This window comes from Neoarius graeffei, chromosome 17, assembly GCF_027579695.1.
Source record: "Neoarius graeffei isolate fNeoGra1 chromosome 17, fNeoGra1.pri, whole genome shotgun sequence".
NCBI classification, from domain to species: domain Eukaryota; kingdom Metazoa; phylum Chordata; class Actinopteri; order Siluriformes; family Ariidae; genus Neoarius; species Neoarius graeffei.
Genome location: NC_083585.1, coordinates 570,379 through 585,188, shown reverse-complemented (window position 1 = coordinate 585,188; position 14,810 = coordinate 570,379). Strand labels below are relative to the sequence as shown.

The following is a 14,810-nucleotide window of genomic DNA, read 5'->3' as shown; positions in this document are numbered from 1 at the left end:
ATGATCACAAGAACGGTGAGCAAAAATTCCAGAACCACACGGGGGGGGGGGGGGCTAGTGAATGACCTGCAGAGAGCTGGGACGAAAGTAACAAAGGCTACCATCAGTAACACACTACGCCGCCAGGGACTCAAATCCTGCAGTGCCAGACGTGTCCCCCTGCTTAAGCCAGGCCCATCTGAAGTTTGCTAGAGAGCATTTGGATGATCCAGAAGAGGATTGGGAGAATGTCATATGGTCAGATGAAACCAAAATAGAACTTTTTGGTAAAAACTCAACTTGTCATGTTTGGAGGAGAAAGAATGCTGAGTTGCATCCAAAGAACACCATACCTACTGTGAAGCACGGGGGTGGAAACATCATGCTTTGGGGCTGTTTTTCTGCAAAGGGACCAGGACGACTGATCCGTGTAAAGGAAAGAATGAATGTGGCCATGTATCGTGAGATTTTGAGTGAAAACCCCCTTCCTTCAGCAAGGGCATTGAAGATGAAACGTGGCTGGGTCTTTCAGCATGACAATGATCCCAAACACACCGCCCGGGCAACAAGGGAGTGGCTTTGTAAAAAGCATTTCAAGGTCCTGGAGTAGCCTAGCCAGTCTCCAGATCTCAACCCCATAGAAAATCTTTGGAGGGAGTTGAAAGTCCGTGTTGCTCAGCGCCAGCCCCAAAACATCACTGCTCTAGAGGAGATCTGCATGGCGGAATGGGCCAAAATACCAGCAACAGTGTGTGAAAACCTTGTGAAGACTTACAGAAAACGTTTGACCTCTGTCATTGCCAACAAAGGGTATATAACAAAGTATTGAGATGAACTTTTGTTATTTACCAAATACTTATTTTCCACCATAATTTGCAAATAAATTCTTTAAAAATCAGACAATGCAATTTTCTGGATTTTTTTTCTCATTTTGTCTCTCATAGTTGAGGTATACCTATGATGAAAATTACAGGCCTCTCTCATCTTTTTAAGTGGGAGAACGTGCACAATTGGTGACTGACTAAATACTTTTTTGCCCAACTGTACACACTTACAGCATGCGTCACGTGGAGCTGTGTTTCAGCGGTCAGCGGTTTAACTGGAACTTTATCACAGCCAAAGTGGCTGTCCCCATCCTGGGTGCAGATTTTCTATGCGCTTACAGGCTGCTGGTGGATGTCAAAACCATTGCTTGATTGATGCCACCACGTTCTCTTCATACAACTGCACTCTCAGTGGTGTAGACTCCATCAGACTGTCTAGTGTGCTCTCATAGGCTGACGAGTTTCATCACCTGCTCGCAGAGTTTCTAGCACTCACGCAGCCCACATTTTTGTCATCTACTGCCAAGCATGGGGTGGAGCACCACATCGCCACCACTGGCCCACCTGTCTATGCCCAGGGCTGAGTTTGACAGCATGGAACACCTTGGCATCATCCGCTGCTCCAACAGCCCATGCGCTTCGCCCCTCCACATGGTTCCCAAGCCTGCCAGCGGGTGGCGCCCCGTGGTGATTACCGCAGACTTAATGACGCTAGAACGCCAGACCGCTATCCAGTGCCTCACATCCAGGATTTTTCAACATGCCTGGCAGGCAAGGTTATTTTTTCTAAGGTGGACCTCATCCGTGGATAACACCAGGTTCCTGTCCATCCGCTTGACGTGCCCAAAACAGCAGTGATCACCCTTTTTGGACTGTTCGAGTTCTTGAGGATGCCTTTCGGCCTTAAAAATGCCGCCCAGACCTTCCAGCGCCTCATGGACTCCATACTGCGTGATCTGCCTTTTCTGTTTGTTTACCTGGATGACATCCTTTTGGCCAGCACTTCCAAAACTGAGCACCTGGCCCACCTGCAGATCCTTTTTGAGTGTCTCAGTCAGCATGGACTTATCATCAACCCAGCTAAGTGGCAGTTTGGTTTGACCACCATTAACTTACTGGGTCATCGCATCACCAAGGACGGGGCCGTGCCACTCCTGTCTAAGGTTGCCGCGATCTCAAACTTCCCACGGCCCATCACGGTGCGGTCCCTGCAGGAGTTCCTGGGAATGGTGAACTTTTACCACCACTTTATTGATGATGCAGAACAGCGCCTCCGCAATACTGCATGCTGAGATATTGCGGAGAGGCACTGCTTCCGGGTATCGCGTTGCATAGTCCACCAGAACTAATATAAAGCGGTACCCTCGTGTTGACCGATCTAATGGCCCGACGAGATCCATCCCAATTCTTTCGAACGGGGTCTCGATTAATGGTAGAGGGAGCAAAGGCGCTTTTGGAATGGCCGCTGGATTTACTAACTGGCATTTGCAGTACGCCGTATACCACCTGTGGACATCGCTGCGAATCCCCGGCCAATATAATTGGGCCATTATTCGGGCTAGTGTCTTATCCTGCCCTAAGTGTCCAGCCATGGGATTAAAGTGAGCCGTCTGGAATACCAATTCCCAGCAGCTTTTTGGAACCAAAAGCTGTGTGATTTGCTCTTTCGTCTGAGTGTCCTGTGTCACTCGGTATAATCTATCCTTCATAATAGAAAAATAGGAGAAGGACGGGGTGGTGTTCGGCGGGAGCGTTTGACCATCGATTACTCTCACTTGGTCAAACGCATGCCGCAGAGTCTCGTCTCATGACTGTTCTAACGGGAAATCCGCCAGGGATTCCCCAAGAGAGGGAGGAGGAGCCTGTGGCTCCTCACTCTGACGCGGAGATGACGTAGAGAGCTCTGTGACAGCTGCTCCCACCAAGGCGACACCTGGACCTCCCCCTACTGAAGTATGGCAGGACCCACTCTCCACTTAATGGCTCATCAACTCCCCGAATCCCAGCCAATCAGTCCCCAAAATTATCAAGTGGGTGAGACGAGGATTAACCGCCGCCTTTACTATAAATTTTTCTCCTAGGAAAAAAATGTGGACCGACACCAAAGGGTAGCTGTGAACATCCCTGTGCACACACAACACCTTCACCCCCTGTGCTCCCCCCAATGTCTCGTCTTGCACCAGGCTTTGGTGAATTGAGGTCTGATTACAACCAGAATCCACCAACGCCTGATATGTATCCCCTTGAATACTCACCGGTATGCGATACGCTCCGGCCCAATCGAGGGTGGCTCCTGGCACGTCGGGGATCCGAACCACCGCACCCACCTCCATTACCATGCACTGTTGTTGGAGGTGGCCTGGCTCCCCGCAGCACCAGCAAACCGGCACGGGCTTCCTCTCCGCACTGGTGTTCTGGGGCTCACTCACCTGAGGGGGGGAGAGACAGACACAGAATGGAGAAACGGGAGGGCACCACGGGTGCAGCAGGCCGGCACGGATGGCGCCGGCCCCCGCCTCTGTGGTGGGGGAATGGGGCAAGGACGAGACACAGGAGGAGAGGGAGAGAGAGAAGAGGAGAGGAGAGAAGAGGCTGTCTGCTGTCCTGCCGCTGGGACAGCCGCCAAATGGTCCTCCGCCAGCTCGATTGCCTGATCCAGCGATGCCGGGTGGTGGCACTGGACCCACTCCGCGGTTCCTGCTGGCAAGCATGCGACGAATTGTTCCAGTACCACCTGGTCGATGATCCCCTCGGCGTCGCGGTTGTTGGCCCTCAACCACCGTCAGCAGGCGTCCCAGAGTTGCTGGACAAACGCGAACGGCTGGCTGGCCGACTTCCTCCAAGCACAAAGCGAGGAAGCGATGATGATGCTGCTCAGGGGTGCGCCCCACATGCTGGAGGACGGCCTGGCAAAGGTCCGCGAAGGCCAGCTGGCAGTCGGCGGGGAGCTGTAGCGCAGCCAGCAGAGCCTCTTCCGTTAGCAGGGGGAGGAGGCACACTGCACGCTGCTCCATCGGCCACCCCGAGGTCTCCACGACTTGCTAGAAGAGCGCTATGAATGCCTCGGGGTTATCCTGTGGGCCCATCTTTGTTAGGGTGAAGGGGGACGGGCCCACGGGGGGAGCGTTGGTGGACCCTGCCGACGCGAGGAGGTGCCAGAACGCCTGACGATCTTCTTGCTGGGCCAGCACTAGGGCCTCAAACCACTGTTCCTGCTCCTTTCGGACGGTGACTAGCGGCTGGTGCTGGCTTTGCTGGGCCGTGGCAAGGACGTGGACCAGATCGGCGAACAGGGAGGACTCCATGGGGCTGTTCGGCTTCTGCGCATGAGCAGATGACCATTTGCAGATAGATCTTTGACTTTCTGACAGGCAGACCCCAAGTGGTGATAATTGGTAGCCACACTTCCTCCTCGCTTATCCTGAACACAGGTGCTCCACTGGGCTGTGTGCTCAGTCCCCTCATGTACTCCTTGTTCACCCACGACTGCACTGCTAAATACAGCGCCAACATCATCATCAAGATTGCTGACGACACAACCATCTCGGGCCTCCTTACAGACAACGATGAGACAGCATGCAGAGAGGAAATGAAGGCATTAGCCAGTTGGTGCCAGAACAACAACCTCTCTCTCAACGTCAGGAAAACTAAGGAGATGATAGTGGACTACAGGAGACAGCAAGGGAGGACACACTAGGCCATCTACATCAATGAAGATGAGGTCGAAAGGGTCAGCAGCTTCAAGTTCCACACTGTGGTCAGGAAAGCTCGCCAGCGGCTGTGCTTCCTGAGGAGGCTGAAGAAGTTTGGCATGAAGGCAAACATTTCAAACTACTACAGGTCCACAATCGACATATCACAAGACTCTGTTTATATCACAAGACTCCGTTTACATATCACCAACATATGTAAACAGAGTCTTGAGATATCACCAAAGCATTTACATATTTACTGTTTCCACATTTACCAACACATATCAAAACTCTGTTTACATGGTCAGTACTTCATTGGTCTTCAACAAAGTGCAATTACTGGTAGCCACACGTGTCAATTTTTGTGATGTGCAATACAGGTGCTTGTGCTACACCCCCTCCCCACACTACCACCCTGAGACAATGCATGCATACATCTTAGTTATTTCTATTTTCACTTGAATTTAACTTCCGTTGTATTTTTTTATCTTTAGGACTTTGAATCTTTTTTTTAACTGATATTCTGTTAAACTCCTGTCGGGCTCCAGTGCTGAGAGACTTGTTTCTGGTTCTTATCTGGTCCACTGCATTTCATTGCAAGTTGGCCATGTGTTAACATAAAATGAGCAATGAAAATGAACTGCACTGAACTAAAAAGCTGACTGTTCTCACAACACCAGGCCAAAAGTGGGCTGGGATGGCCCAGGCCAAAAGTGGGCTGGGATGGCCCAATCCATGTCTAGCCACTGAGTTTGTGGCAACGTGATCAGATACTCTGCCTGTGGGTGGTGGAGTGCTGTGATAGTATAGTGGTTAGCACTCTGCGTTATGACTGTAGCAGCCCTGGTTTGAAGCTGGGTCATGGCATTGTGTTTTCCATCTCACTATTGAACAGTGACTAAATGGAAATTCGTACGTAGTTTGGATCTCACTTATCATGGCTCTGCTTGGGTCAGTGGTGCAATGGATAACAGGGCTGGCTACAAATTAGAAGATTCTCTGTTAGATGCTTGGCTGACCACAAAATGCTTCAACCAGCAGCTGATTTTCTGCTAGGGGAACACAGATAACTCACAGTCTGGAGAGCTGTAATCAGAGAAGTGATTGGATTCTGTTCTGGCATCTCTGTAACCCTGGTCGGAATCTGGGTTATATCATTGAATTTTCAGTTTCACTGAGTCACTCTTCATCTCTGAGTTTGTCCATGGATTGCATAACAGTTGCATGGCTTGTGAGGGATAGCAAAATGAGAAAGGATCACCACTGCTTGAAACCTTATGTCGGCTTGGGGCACGATGGTTGGTGCATGTGACCTCAGATCAGACGCTTCTCGCATTGCTGCTTGGTTCTCTCTTACCCCATACAGCACTTTGTACAAGACTCGTTGTTCACACTGACGAAGCTTCTGCTCAGAGTCTGACCATGGGCTGTGACCAGTAACCCTTTGAGAGAGGGAAAATTTTCTTACAGATAACATCTCCACTCAGTTCTGCATCACTCTTACAGTGGTGCTTGGAACTTTGTGAACCCTTTAGAATTTTCTATATTTCTGCATAAATATGACCTAAAACATCATCAGATGTTCACACAAGTACTAAAAGTAGATAAAGAGAACCCAGTTAAAGAAATGAGACAAAAATATGATACTTGGCCATTTATTTATTGAGGAAAATGATCCAATATTAGATATCTGTCAGTGGCAAAAGTATGTCAATCTTTGCTTTCAGTATCTGGTGTGACCCCCTTGTGCAGCAATAACTGCAGCTAAACGTTTCTGGGAACTGTTGATCAGTCCTGCACACCGGCTTGGAGGAATTTTAGCCCATTCCTCCATACAGAACAGCTTCAATTCTGGGATGTTGGTAGGTTTCCTATCATGAACTGCTCGCTTCAGGTCCTTCCACAACATTTCTATTGGATTAAGGTCAGGACTTTGATTTGGCCATTCCAAAACCTTAACTTTATTCTTTAACCATTGTTTGGTAGAACTACTTGTGTGCTTAGGGTCATTGTCTTGCTGCATGACCCACCTTCTCTTGAGATTCAGTTCATGGACAGATGTCCTGACATTTTCTTTTAGAAATCACTGGCATAATTCAGAATTCATTGTTCCCTCAATGATGGCAAGCCGTGCTGGCCCAGATGCAGCAAAACAGGCCCAAACCATGATACTACCACCACCATGTTCCACAGATGGAATAAGGTTATTAGGCTGGAATGCAGTGTTTTCCTTTCTCCAAACATAACGCTTCTCATTTAAACCAAAAAGTTCTATTTTGGTCTCATCCGTCCACAGAACATTTTTCCAATAGCCTTCTGTGCTTGTCCATGTTATCTTTAGCAAACTGCAGATGAGCAGCAATGTTCTTTTTGGAGATCAGTGGCGTTCTCCTTGCAACCCTGCTATGCACACCATTGTTGTTCAGTGTTCTCCTGATGGTGGACTCATGAACATTAGCCAATGTGAGAGAGGCCTTCAGTTGCTTAGGAGTTACCCTGGGGTCCTTTGTGACCTCGCCGACTATTACACACCTTGCTCTTGGAATGATCTTTGTTGTTTGACCACTCCTGGGGAGAGTAACAATGGTCTTGAATTTCTTCCATTTGTACACAGTCTGTCTGACTGTGGATTGATGGAGTCCAAACTATTTAGAGATGGTTTTATAATCATTTCCAGCCTGACTAAATAAAATAAAAAATAACAGCTACTTTTCTGGCAGCACGGTGGTGTAGTGGTTAGCGCTGTCGTCTCCCAGCAAGAAGGTCCTGGGTTCGAGCCCCGGGGCCGGCGAGGGCCTTTCTGTGCGGAGTTTGCATGTTCTCCCCGTGTCCGCGTGGGTTTTCTCCGGGTGCTCCGGGTGCTCCGGTTTCCCCCACAGTCCAAAGACATGCAGGTTAGGTTAACTGGTGACTCTAAATTGACCGTGAGTGTGAATGGTTGTCTGTGTCTATATGTCAGCCCTGTGATGACCTGGCGACTTGTCCAGTGTGTACCCCGCCTTTCGCCTGTAGTCAGCTGGGATAGGCTCCAGCTTGCCTGCGACCCTGTAGAACAGGATAAAGCGGCTAGAGATAATGAGATGAGCTACTTTTCTGGAAAATGCCTGAGTTCTCACCAATGGCCTAAGCACTTCAAAGGTGGCCTTAACACATCAAGGCTGTCCCATATGGTCTAGTGGTCAGGATCCCTGGTTTTCACCCAGGTGGCCTGGGTTCAACTCCTGGTATGGGAATGTATCTTTGTTGTGTCACTTGAGTTGCAAGTCACATGACCTTGAGTGAAATCTTCATTCTATAGGCTCTTGCTTTCATGAGTCCTTTTGGTGTCATGATGGGACAAGAAGTCTCAGGACAATGCAGAAGATTCCAGGATTCACACTTGGCTTACTCAGCTTTGCTCTCTCGTACCCCATCTAAGATCCTGGGCCTTGCTTTTTGTTAACTCTAACAAAGGCTGTACTCTGAATCTGACCAGAGCAGCCGGTGTTCAGCGTTACAGCTATTTTTTTAACACCGTGGGCTCAAACCTGTACAGAGGCTAAGGGTAAAGGTGCGGGTTTTCCCTACACCAGGCCAAATGGGTGCCAATGCATCCAGCTGTTCTTCCAACATCTGATGTAGGGGTGGCTACCATGCCCATAACCATAGTAACCCTTTCACAGTACAGTTTGAACACGGCTACCATGCCCATAACCATAGTAACCCTTTCACAGTACAGTTTGAACACACCAATCTCTGTACTCGACGCCATGTTCTATCTCTGCCCATTCTTCTGAATCCCTGTAACAGTATTGGACAGAGACGATACCAGATACCAAATACAGTGACGTCACGACTGCTTTAAACCAGTGGCAGCACCGAAATTCTGTGTCTCTGGCGATGGATTTCCTCTCTGGCAGTGGATTACACACATGAAAGAGAAGCCGTGCATTGGCGCTACAGAAGGACAGAGAATGAGGAACCAGCTATTGATACCAGACTTTAGCCAAAGTTCAATGTATTTGACCTTCGCAGAGTTGTAATAATAATTGAACTGGTTAGATACTGCAGCCCACGCAGTGTTTCAAAGAGAAAAGGTGACCAGATTCCTTTTCCCTTTTTCAACGTCGACAAATTATAAACAAGATTCCTTCTAGATTATCGGACAGCCAATGGGACACCGAGGATCTTCAGCTGATGAGCTGTAAGGAACAAAACCGTCTTCATCCTGGATCTGCATCCCACGCTATCTTCGGAGAAAGCACACTTCAATCGCTAACAAGAGCGATCACCCAAGTGAGGCTAGCATCTGGGCAAAATGTGTTAGTTTTTACTTGCAGTTAGTTAATAGTGTTCTTTATTTGAATTCATTTATGATTTAAATGTACACATTTTGATTCACATGAAAGTCAGTCTTAGACCACGTGTTGTTTGAGTTCCTTTATTTATGATCTGTATTTAGTTATTTTGTGCATGCATTCTCTCTCTCTCTTTTTAACTCCCTCCATTGTACTTCACTCCTCAACATTGGGATTTGAGTAGAATTTGGGTTTAAGGCCAAGCCAAGACTAGTTCGAACTACAGATTCCTTTGCTCAATTTCGCACGCCCTTTCTGTGCTGACCATCCACCTTTTGGGCACGGCTGCATTCTATTCACATTACACACACACACACACACACACACACACTCTCACACCCACCAACACATGGTTTCCCTATCACATTTTTAATATTAACTCACCCCTACACTGCAAACTTGGATATAGCTTATTACTTCTGATCACCACTGGCCTGGTGTAGTTATCATCATATACACTACTGATTCTTATTTGTATATCTTGTATCACCAGTTATATTGAACTATTCCTTGGCTGCTATTGTTGCTATATACGATCAGTATTAGTTCGCTAGTTCATGTCAGCTATATAAGTGGTATCTTTGGAATAAACTACTCTCTCTCTCTCTCTCTCTCTCTATATATATATATATATATATATATATATATATATATATATATATATAGAGAGAGAGAGAGAGAATGGTTGGTGTTTTGCCTGCATCAGTATTAAGACGTATGTCATTTATAACTTTAATCAGCACTGTTTCAGTGCTATGATTAGCATGAAATCCTGACTGAAAGTGATCAAAACAGCTGTTTGATATCAAGAAGGCAGTTAATTGATTGAAGACAATTTTTTCAAGGATTTTCCCGATGAATGGTAGATTTGATATTGGCCTGTAGTTGTTCAATACTGAAGCATCTAGATTATTCTTTTTAAGTAAGGGCTTTACAATGGCTTTTTTCAGGGACACAGGAAAAATGCCAGTCTCTAGGGATATATTTATGATCTGAAGCACATCTGTAATTATAAGGTGAAGAACAGACTTAAAAAAGTTGGTGGGCAGAATGTCCAATTCAGATGTTGAGGAACTGAGATTTTGTACAGTTTTTTCAAGAGTCTCATAATCAATCAAACAAAATTCTGGCATTGTGTTGAAATTGATATATTATGAGCAATATTCTGCTATATTTTATCAATTTTATCTTTGAAGAAGGATGCAAACAGGTGCAAAGTTGCACTTAATAAGTACAAACTGCCTTGGTATGAGCAGAGAAAATGCAATCATGACGAAATATTTCATGATTTCATCAGCAGATGATCATTTGCAGATGGAGCTTTGACTTTCTGACAGGCAGATAATCGGACAGGTGGTGATAATCGGTTGCCAGACTTCCTCCTCACTGATCCGGAACACAGGGGTGCCACTGGGCTGTGTGCTCAGTCCCCTAATGTACTCCTTGTTCACCCACAACTGTACTGCTAAACACAGCACCAACAACATCAACAAGTTTGCTGATGGCACAACCATCTTGGGCCTCCTTACGGACAACGATGAGACAGCATGCAGAGAGGAAGTGAAGGCGTTAGCCAGCTGGTGCCAGGACAACAACCTCTCTCTCAACGTCAGGAAAACTAAGGAAATGATAGTGGACTACAGGAGACAGCAAGGGAGGACACACTAGCCCATCTAGTTGTAGACATTTTTAGGGTATCATTTGTGACAAAATCACAAACAGATGGTCTTCTTTTTTGTATCTTCTCTTCTCGTATTCACCACGAATAAAAATAATAGTAATAAAAAAGCCCCAAGACAAGGAATGACACTTTCAGCCTTGACTTTGCTCCATTTTGGCAACCGCTCAGGATTAATGCATTGGACCTGAAATGCACTGGGGTTCATTTCAGTGCAAGTTGAAGCCTGTTTATTTACAGTTTACATCAACATACTGATCGTGATCAGTTAAATAAGAGCTGAGCCAGGAGAGGGCTGTTCCCTTAACTCCCACAACATTTTCTAGTCTATCCAGAAGAATGGAATGATCAGCGGTATCAAATGCTGCACGAAGGTCAAGAAACACAAGCAGCGAGACACAGCCCTGATCAGATGCCAACAGTAGGTTATTTACTACTTTAACCAGTGCTGTCTCTGTGCTATGATGAGGTCTAAATCCTAACTGATACATTTCATGGATGTTATTCCTATGTAAATATGAGCATAACTGCTGTGCCACAGCCTTTTCAAGGATCTTGGAGATAAAGGGGAGGTTTGATATTGGACAACTGACATGGATCAAGGTCAGGTTTTTTAATCACTAACTGGTAGTTTAAAGGATTTGGGTACATAGCCAATCCTAAGAGAATAATTTATTATTTTTAGAAGTGGTTCAATTACTTCGGGTATTATCTTTTTGAATAGACGTGTAGGCAAGGGATCTAGTACACAAGTTGAGGCGTTTGATGCAGAGATTAATGAAAGTAAATCAATTTCTCTAAGGGGAGTAAAACATTCTAATTGCTGATCTGATACAGTTCTATCAGTTAACTACAGGGTCACTTACATAGTCTGACCTTAAATTAGTAGTTTGAGTCTTTTGTTGGGTATTCTCAATTTTGTCATTTAAGAAATTCATGAAGTCGTTGCTACTACATACTCAGGTATGCACGTGTCTATAGTGGACTTATTCCTGGTTAATTTTGCTACAGTATTAAACAGGAATCTAGGATTATTTTTCATTCATTCATTATCTCTAGCCGCTTTATCCTTCTACAGGGTCGCAGGCAAGCTGGAGCCTATCCCAGCTGACTACGGGGTACACCCTGGACAAGTCGCCAAGTCATCACAGGGTAGACACAGACAACCATTCACATCTATGGTCAATTTAGAGTCACCAGTTAACCTAACCTGCATGTCTTTGGACTGTGGGGGAAACTGGAGCACCCGGAGGAAACCCACGTGGACACGGGAAGAACATGCAAACTCCACACAGAAAGGCCCTCGCCGGCCCCGGGGCTCGAACCCAGGACCTTCTTGCTGTGAGGCGACAGCGCTAACCACTATACCACCCAGTATTATTTTTGTTATCTTCTATTTGGGAGGGGAGATAAGTTGATCTCGCAGCACTTTTCTATACTTCAGGAAGCTCTCCTTCCCTGCTAATTTGAAATCTACCAAATTTGTTTGACGCCATTTACGTTCCAATTTTCAAGTGGTCTGTTTTAAACTGTGAGTGTCTTCATTACACCAGGGTGCTAATTTTTTGTCTCTGAACATTTTCCTTTTAAGAAGAGCTACATTAGCTTATGGCGGATAATGAGGTCAAGTATGGCAGAATGTTGAATCTAAGCATTCACTTCCCTGATGAAGTTCTGCAGGGGCCGAAAGTGACCCAATCAAAGTTGATAACTCTGGGAGATCATTTATAATGCTCTGTGCAGTAGTTGACATGAATGTACATTTAATACAGTAGCGTGGTGAGGTGCATTATTATTACTCAGACATATTTTGAATGAGATGAGATAATGATCTGAGATAACTTCAGACTGTGGAAGTATGACTATATTTAACCCGAATGTTAGTATTAATTCGAGGGTGTGACGACCATTATGGGTCGGTCCTATGACATTCTGATTAATCCCTACTGAATCTAAAATGGACACAAACATTGTTTTCAAAGGGTCTTCTGGGTTATCAAAGTGAATATTAAAATCTCCGACAACTAAAGTTTTGTCTAAGTAAATAACCAGATCTGAGATAAAATCTGCAAATTCAGAAAGAAACTCAGAATATGGCCCCGGGGGCCTGTAAATAATAAGTCACCCATGAACCTGTTTTTTTTTTTTTTTGGATGCCTTCTTTCCAGTAGAATATAGTGAATGGAATCATTGTAATAGTCATAAATCATGGAGAAATAAACACAAGATTTTCTTGCTAGTTATGATAGTGGACACAGTGTAGCGTCTCTCCTGGGAATCACAGGTCCTACTCCCTAACTTGAATCACATACCAAGACAATGAAGTTACAGCCCTTGTTGAAAGCAGTAAAATCACTAAAGCCATACAGATTTTGTGAAGAATGCAAAGGTGACATGAACCTGCATTCACGCAGATATCTAATAGAACGGGGGCTAATAGGGGCTTCATGCCCCAAATAGAAAGATGGCCAAGATGGCTTTTGTTTCCCCTTCACATGAGTGTTAGTGATGCTGGTCATTTGAGGTTAAGGCCTATGCCGCACTGGCCTCATCGATGAGGCACTGGACTCTTAAGCCAGTGTTTGTGTGTCAAATTTGATGAGAGAAAGGCTTTGTCCAGAGGCTTTTGAAATTCGCGATTGCATGTGTTTAGCAGAGAGGGGAAAGCAGATTTCTTCTAACACCAAAATTTCCAAGATCCCATTAATTGAGAGTACACACAAGGATGCAGCAGAAGCATGGCTGGCTTGCTAAACAAGAGAAAGCACATCAGTAGTAAAAATGTGTCGCCCATTTCAGTCCAGACAAATCCAGGTGTTTCCAGTTTCTTTTCTTCTTCTGTCCCATGTCAATTTGCACCACGTATAGGGACCGTTACAGCGACAGAGACAGGTTCCTAGCACTTCATCCCCCCCTCCCCCGTCGTTTGCCATCAGTCTTCTCATGTTGGACTTTTCAACATAAGTTTCACGAATGCCTCATCGGCGACGATCCATGTCCCGTTCGAAACCATTCACCTGTACAACTGGGTTTGGGAATGCCTCACCGGTGTTTGCATCATGCAACAGTCTTAGCTCATTGCACAAGTGCACAATGGACTTGTCAGGATTACTCGAAATCATTTCTGTCAACCATTGCACGCTTAGTCCTGGGTCATCAATCCCAGGCAGCCCTGCTCTTATAACAGAATAGCCAAAGGGGCCCCACCAATGGTGCCAGTTGTCCGCAATGCTTTGTTGGCTGTCCATTGCTCGTGATGATGCCTGCTTCAGTAGGATGCATGGAAACGCAGATGGGCCGCGAGGCCCGCACCAGAGCGACAGAGTCGTCCGCAGTGGTGGCATGAATGGCCCGGTTGAGGTGCTATGGAATGTCTAGTTTCGTGAGCTCTCCTATACTCCCTTTGATGCTTGTCTTCAATTTCAAACACTGTGCTTTTAACTTTGCTTCGCTATGTTGCTTTAACCGAGGCATCCCTTTCTCACGTCTGATCGATAATGACGGCATTCTTCATGTTCCTCTTCCAAACATCTCTGTACCTCAGTTTCTGTCCTCCTTGTTTCTGTCAGCCTCTTTCCTAGGCTCAGTTCTCCGTAGAAAACGGCTTCGGGTAGTCGCGTGTCAAGCGTGCACCAGACGTGTCCAGACCAACGAAGTTGGGAGGCTGTGATAAGGGTTTCCATGCTTACTGTTTTGGCTCGCCTGAGGACTTCTACATCGGGGACCTTGTCCTGCCATCTTATTTTGAGGATTTGATGCAGGTGTCGCAGTTGTAGCCTGGTCAGATACTTGAAGTGTTTACCGTAGAGCCTCATACATTTGTTGGTGTAAAGCAGAGGTGATAAGACTGCGGCGTTGTATACTTTCAACTTGCTGGTTCTCTTGATGTCATGGCGAGACCATAGTTGCTTTTGTAAAGCACCGAAGGCTTTGGTGGCAGCTTGAATCTGGCGGTCTACATCCAAGTCTGATGAGTTGATGTTGTGCATCTGCTTAATGCCTATAATGTAATATAATGGAATGTGATCTCAAAAACAAATTTCTGCTTGCTGCATACATTTCACAAGGGCCAAAGGCTGTATCCGACTGCATGGAAGAAGCCATGAGTTAAACCCTGTTGAGCATGCTGAAATAGCTCAGTAGGGAGAGCGTAAGACTGATGGTCCCTGATTCATTCCCGGGTATCAGGATTGGTGGTTTGTGTACACCTTTGACCAAGTGGGTGCTAAATTTTTTGCCAGAGTGAGGTCAGTTATATGGCAGTAATTTGATGGTAAAAACAATCTTACAGCTGTGTCTT

The 14,810-nt window shown here is 46.0% G+C and overlaps 1 non-coding gene across 1 annotated transcript; it reads left to right on the top strand.

The window, feature by feature from the left end:
- Nucleotides 1-7,656: 7,656 nt before the first annotated feature.
- On the top strand, nt 7,657-7,728 carry trnae-uuc (transfer RNA glutamic acid (anticodon UUC)). The gene has a single exon. It is a non-coding gene; the product is annotated as a tRNA-Glu (tRNA).
- The last annotated feature ends 7,082 nt before the right edge of the window (nt 7,729-14,810 follow it).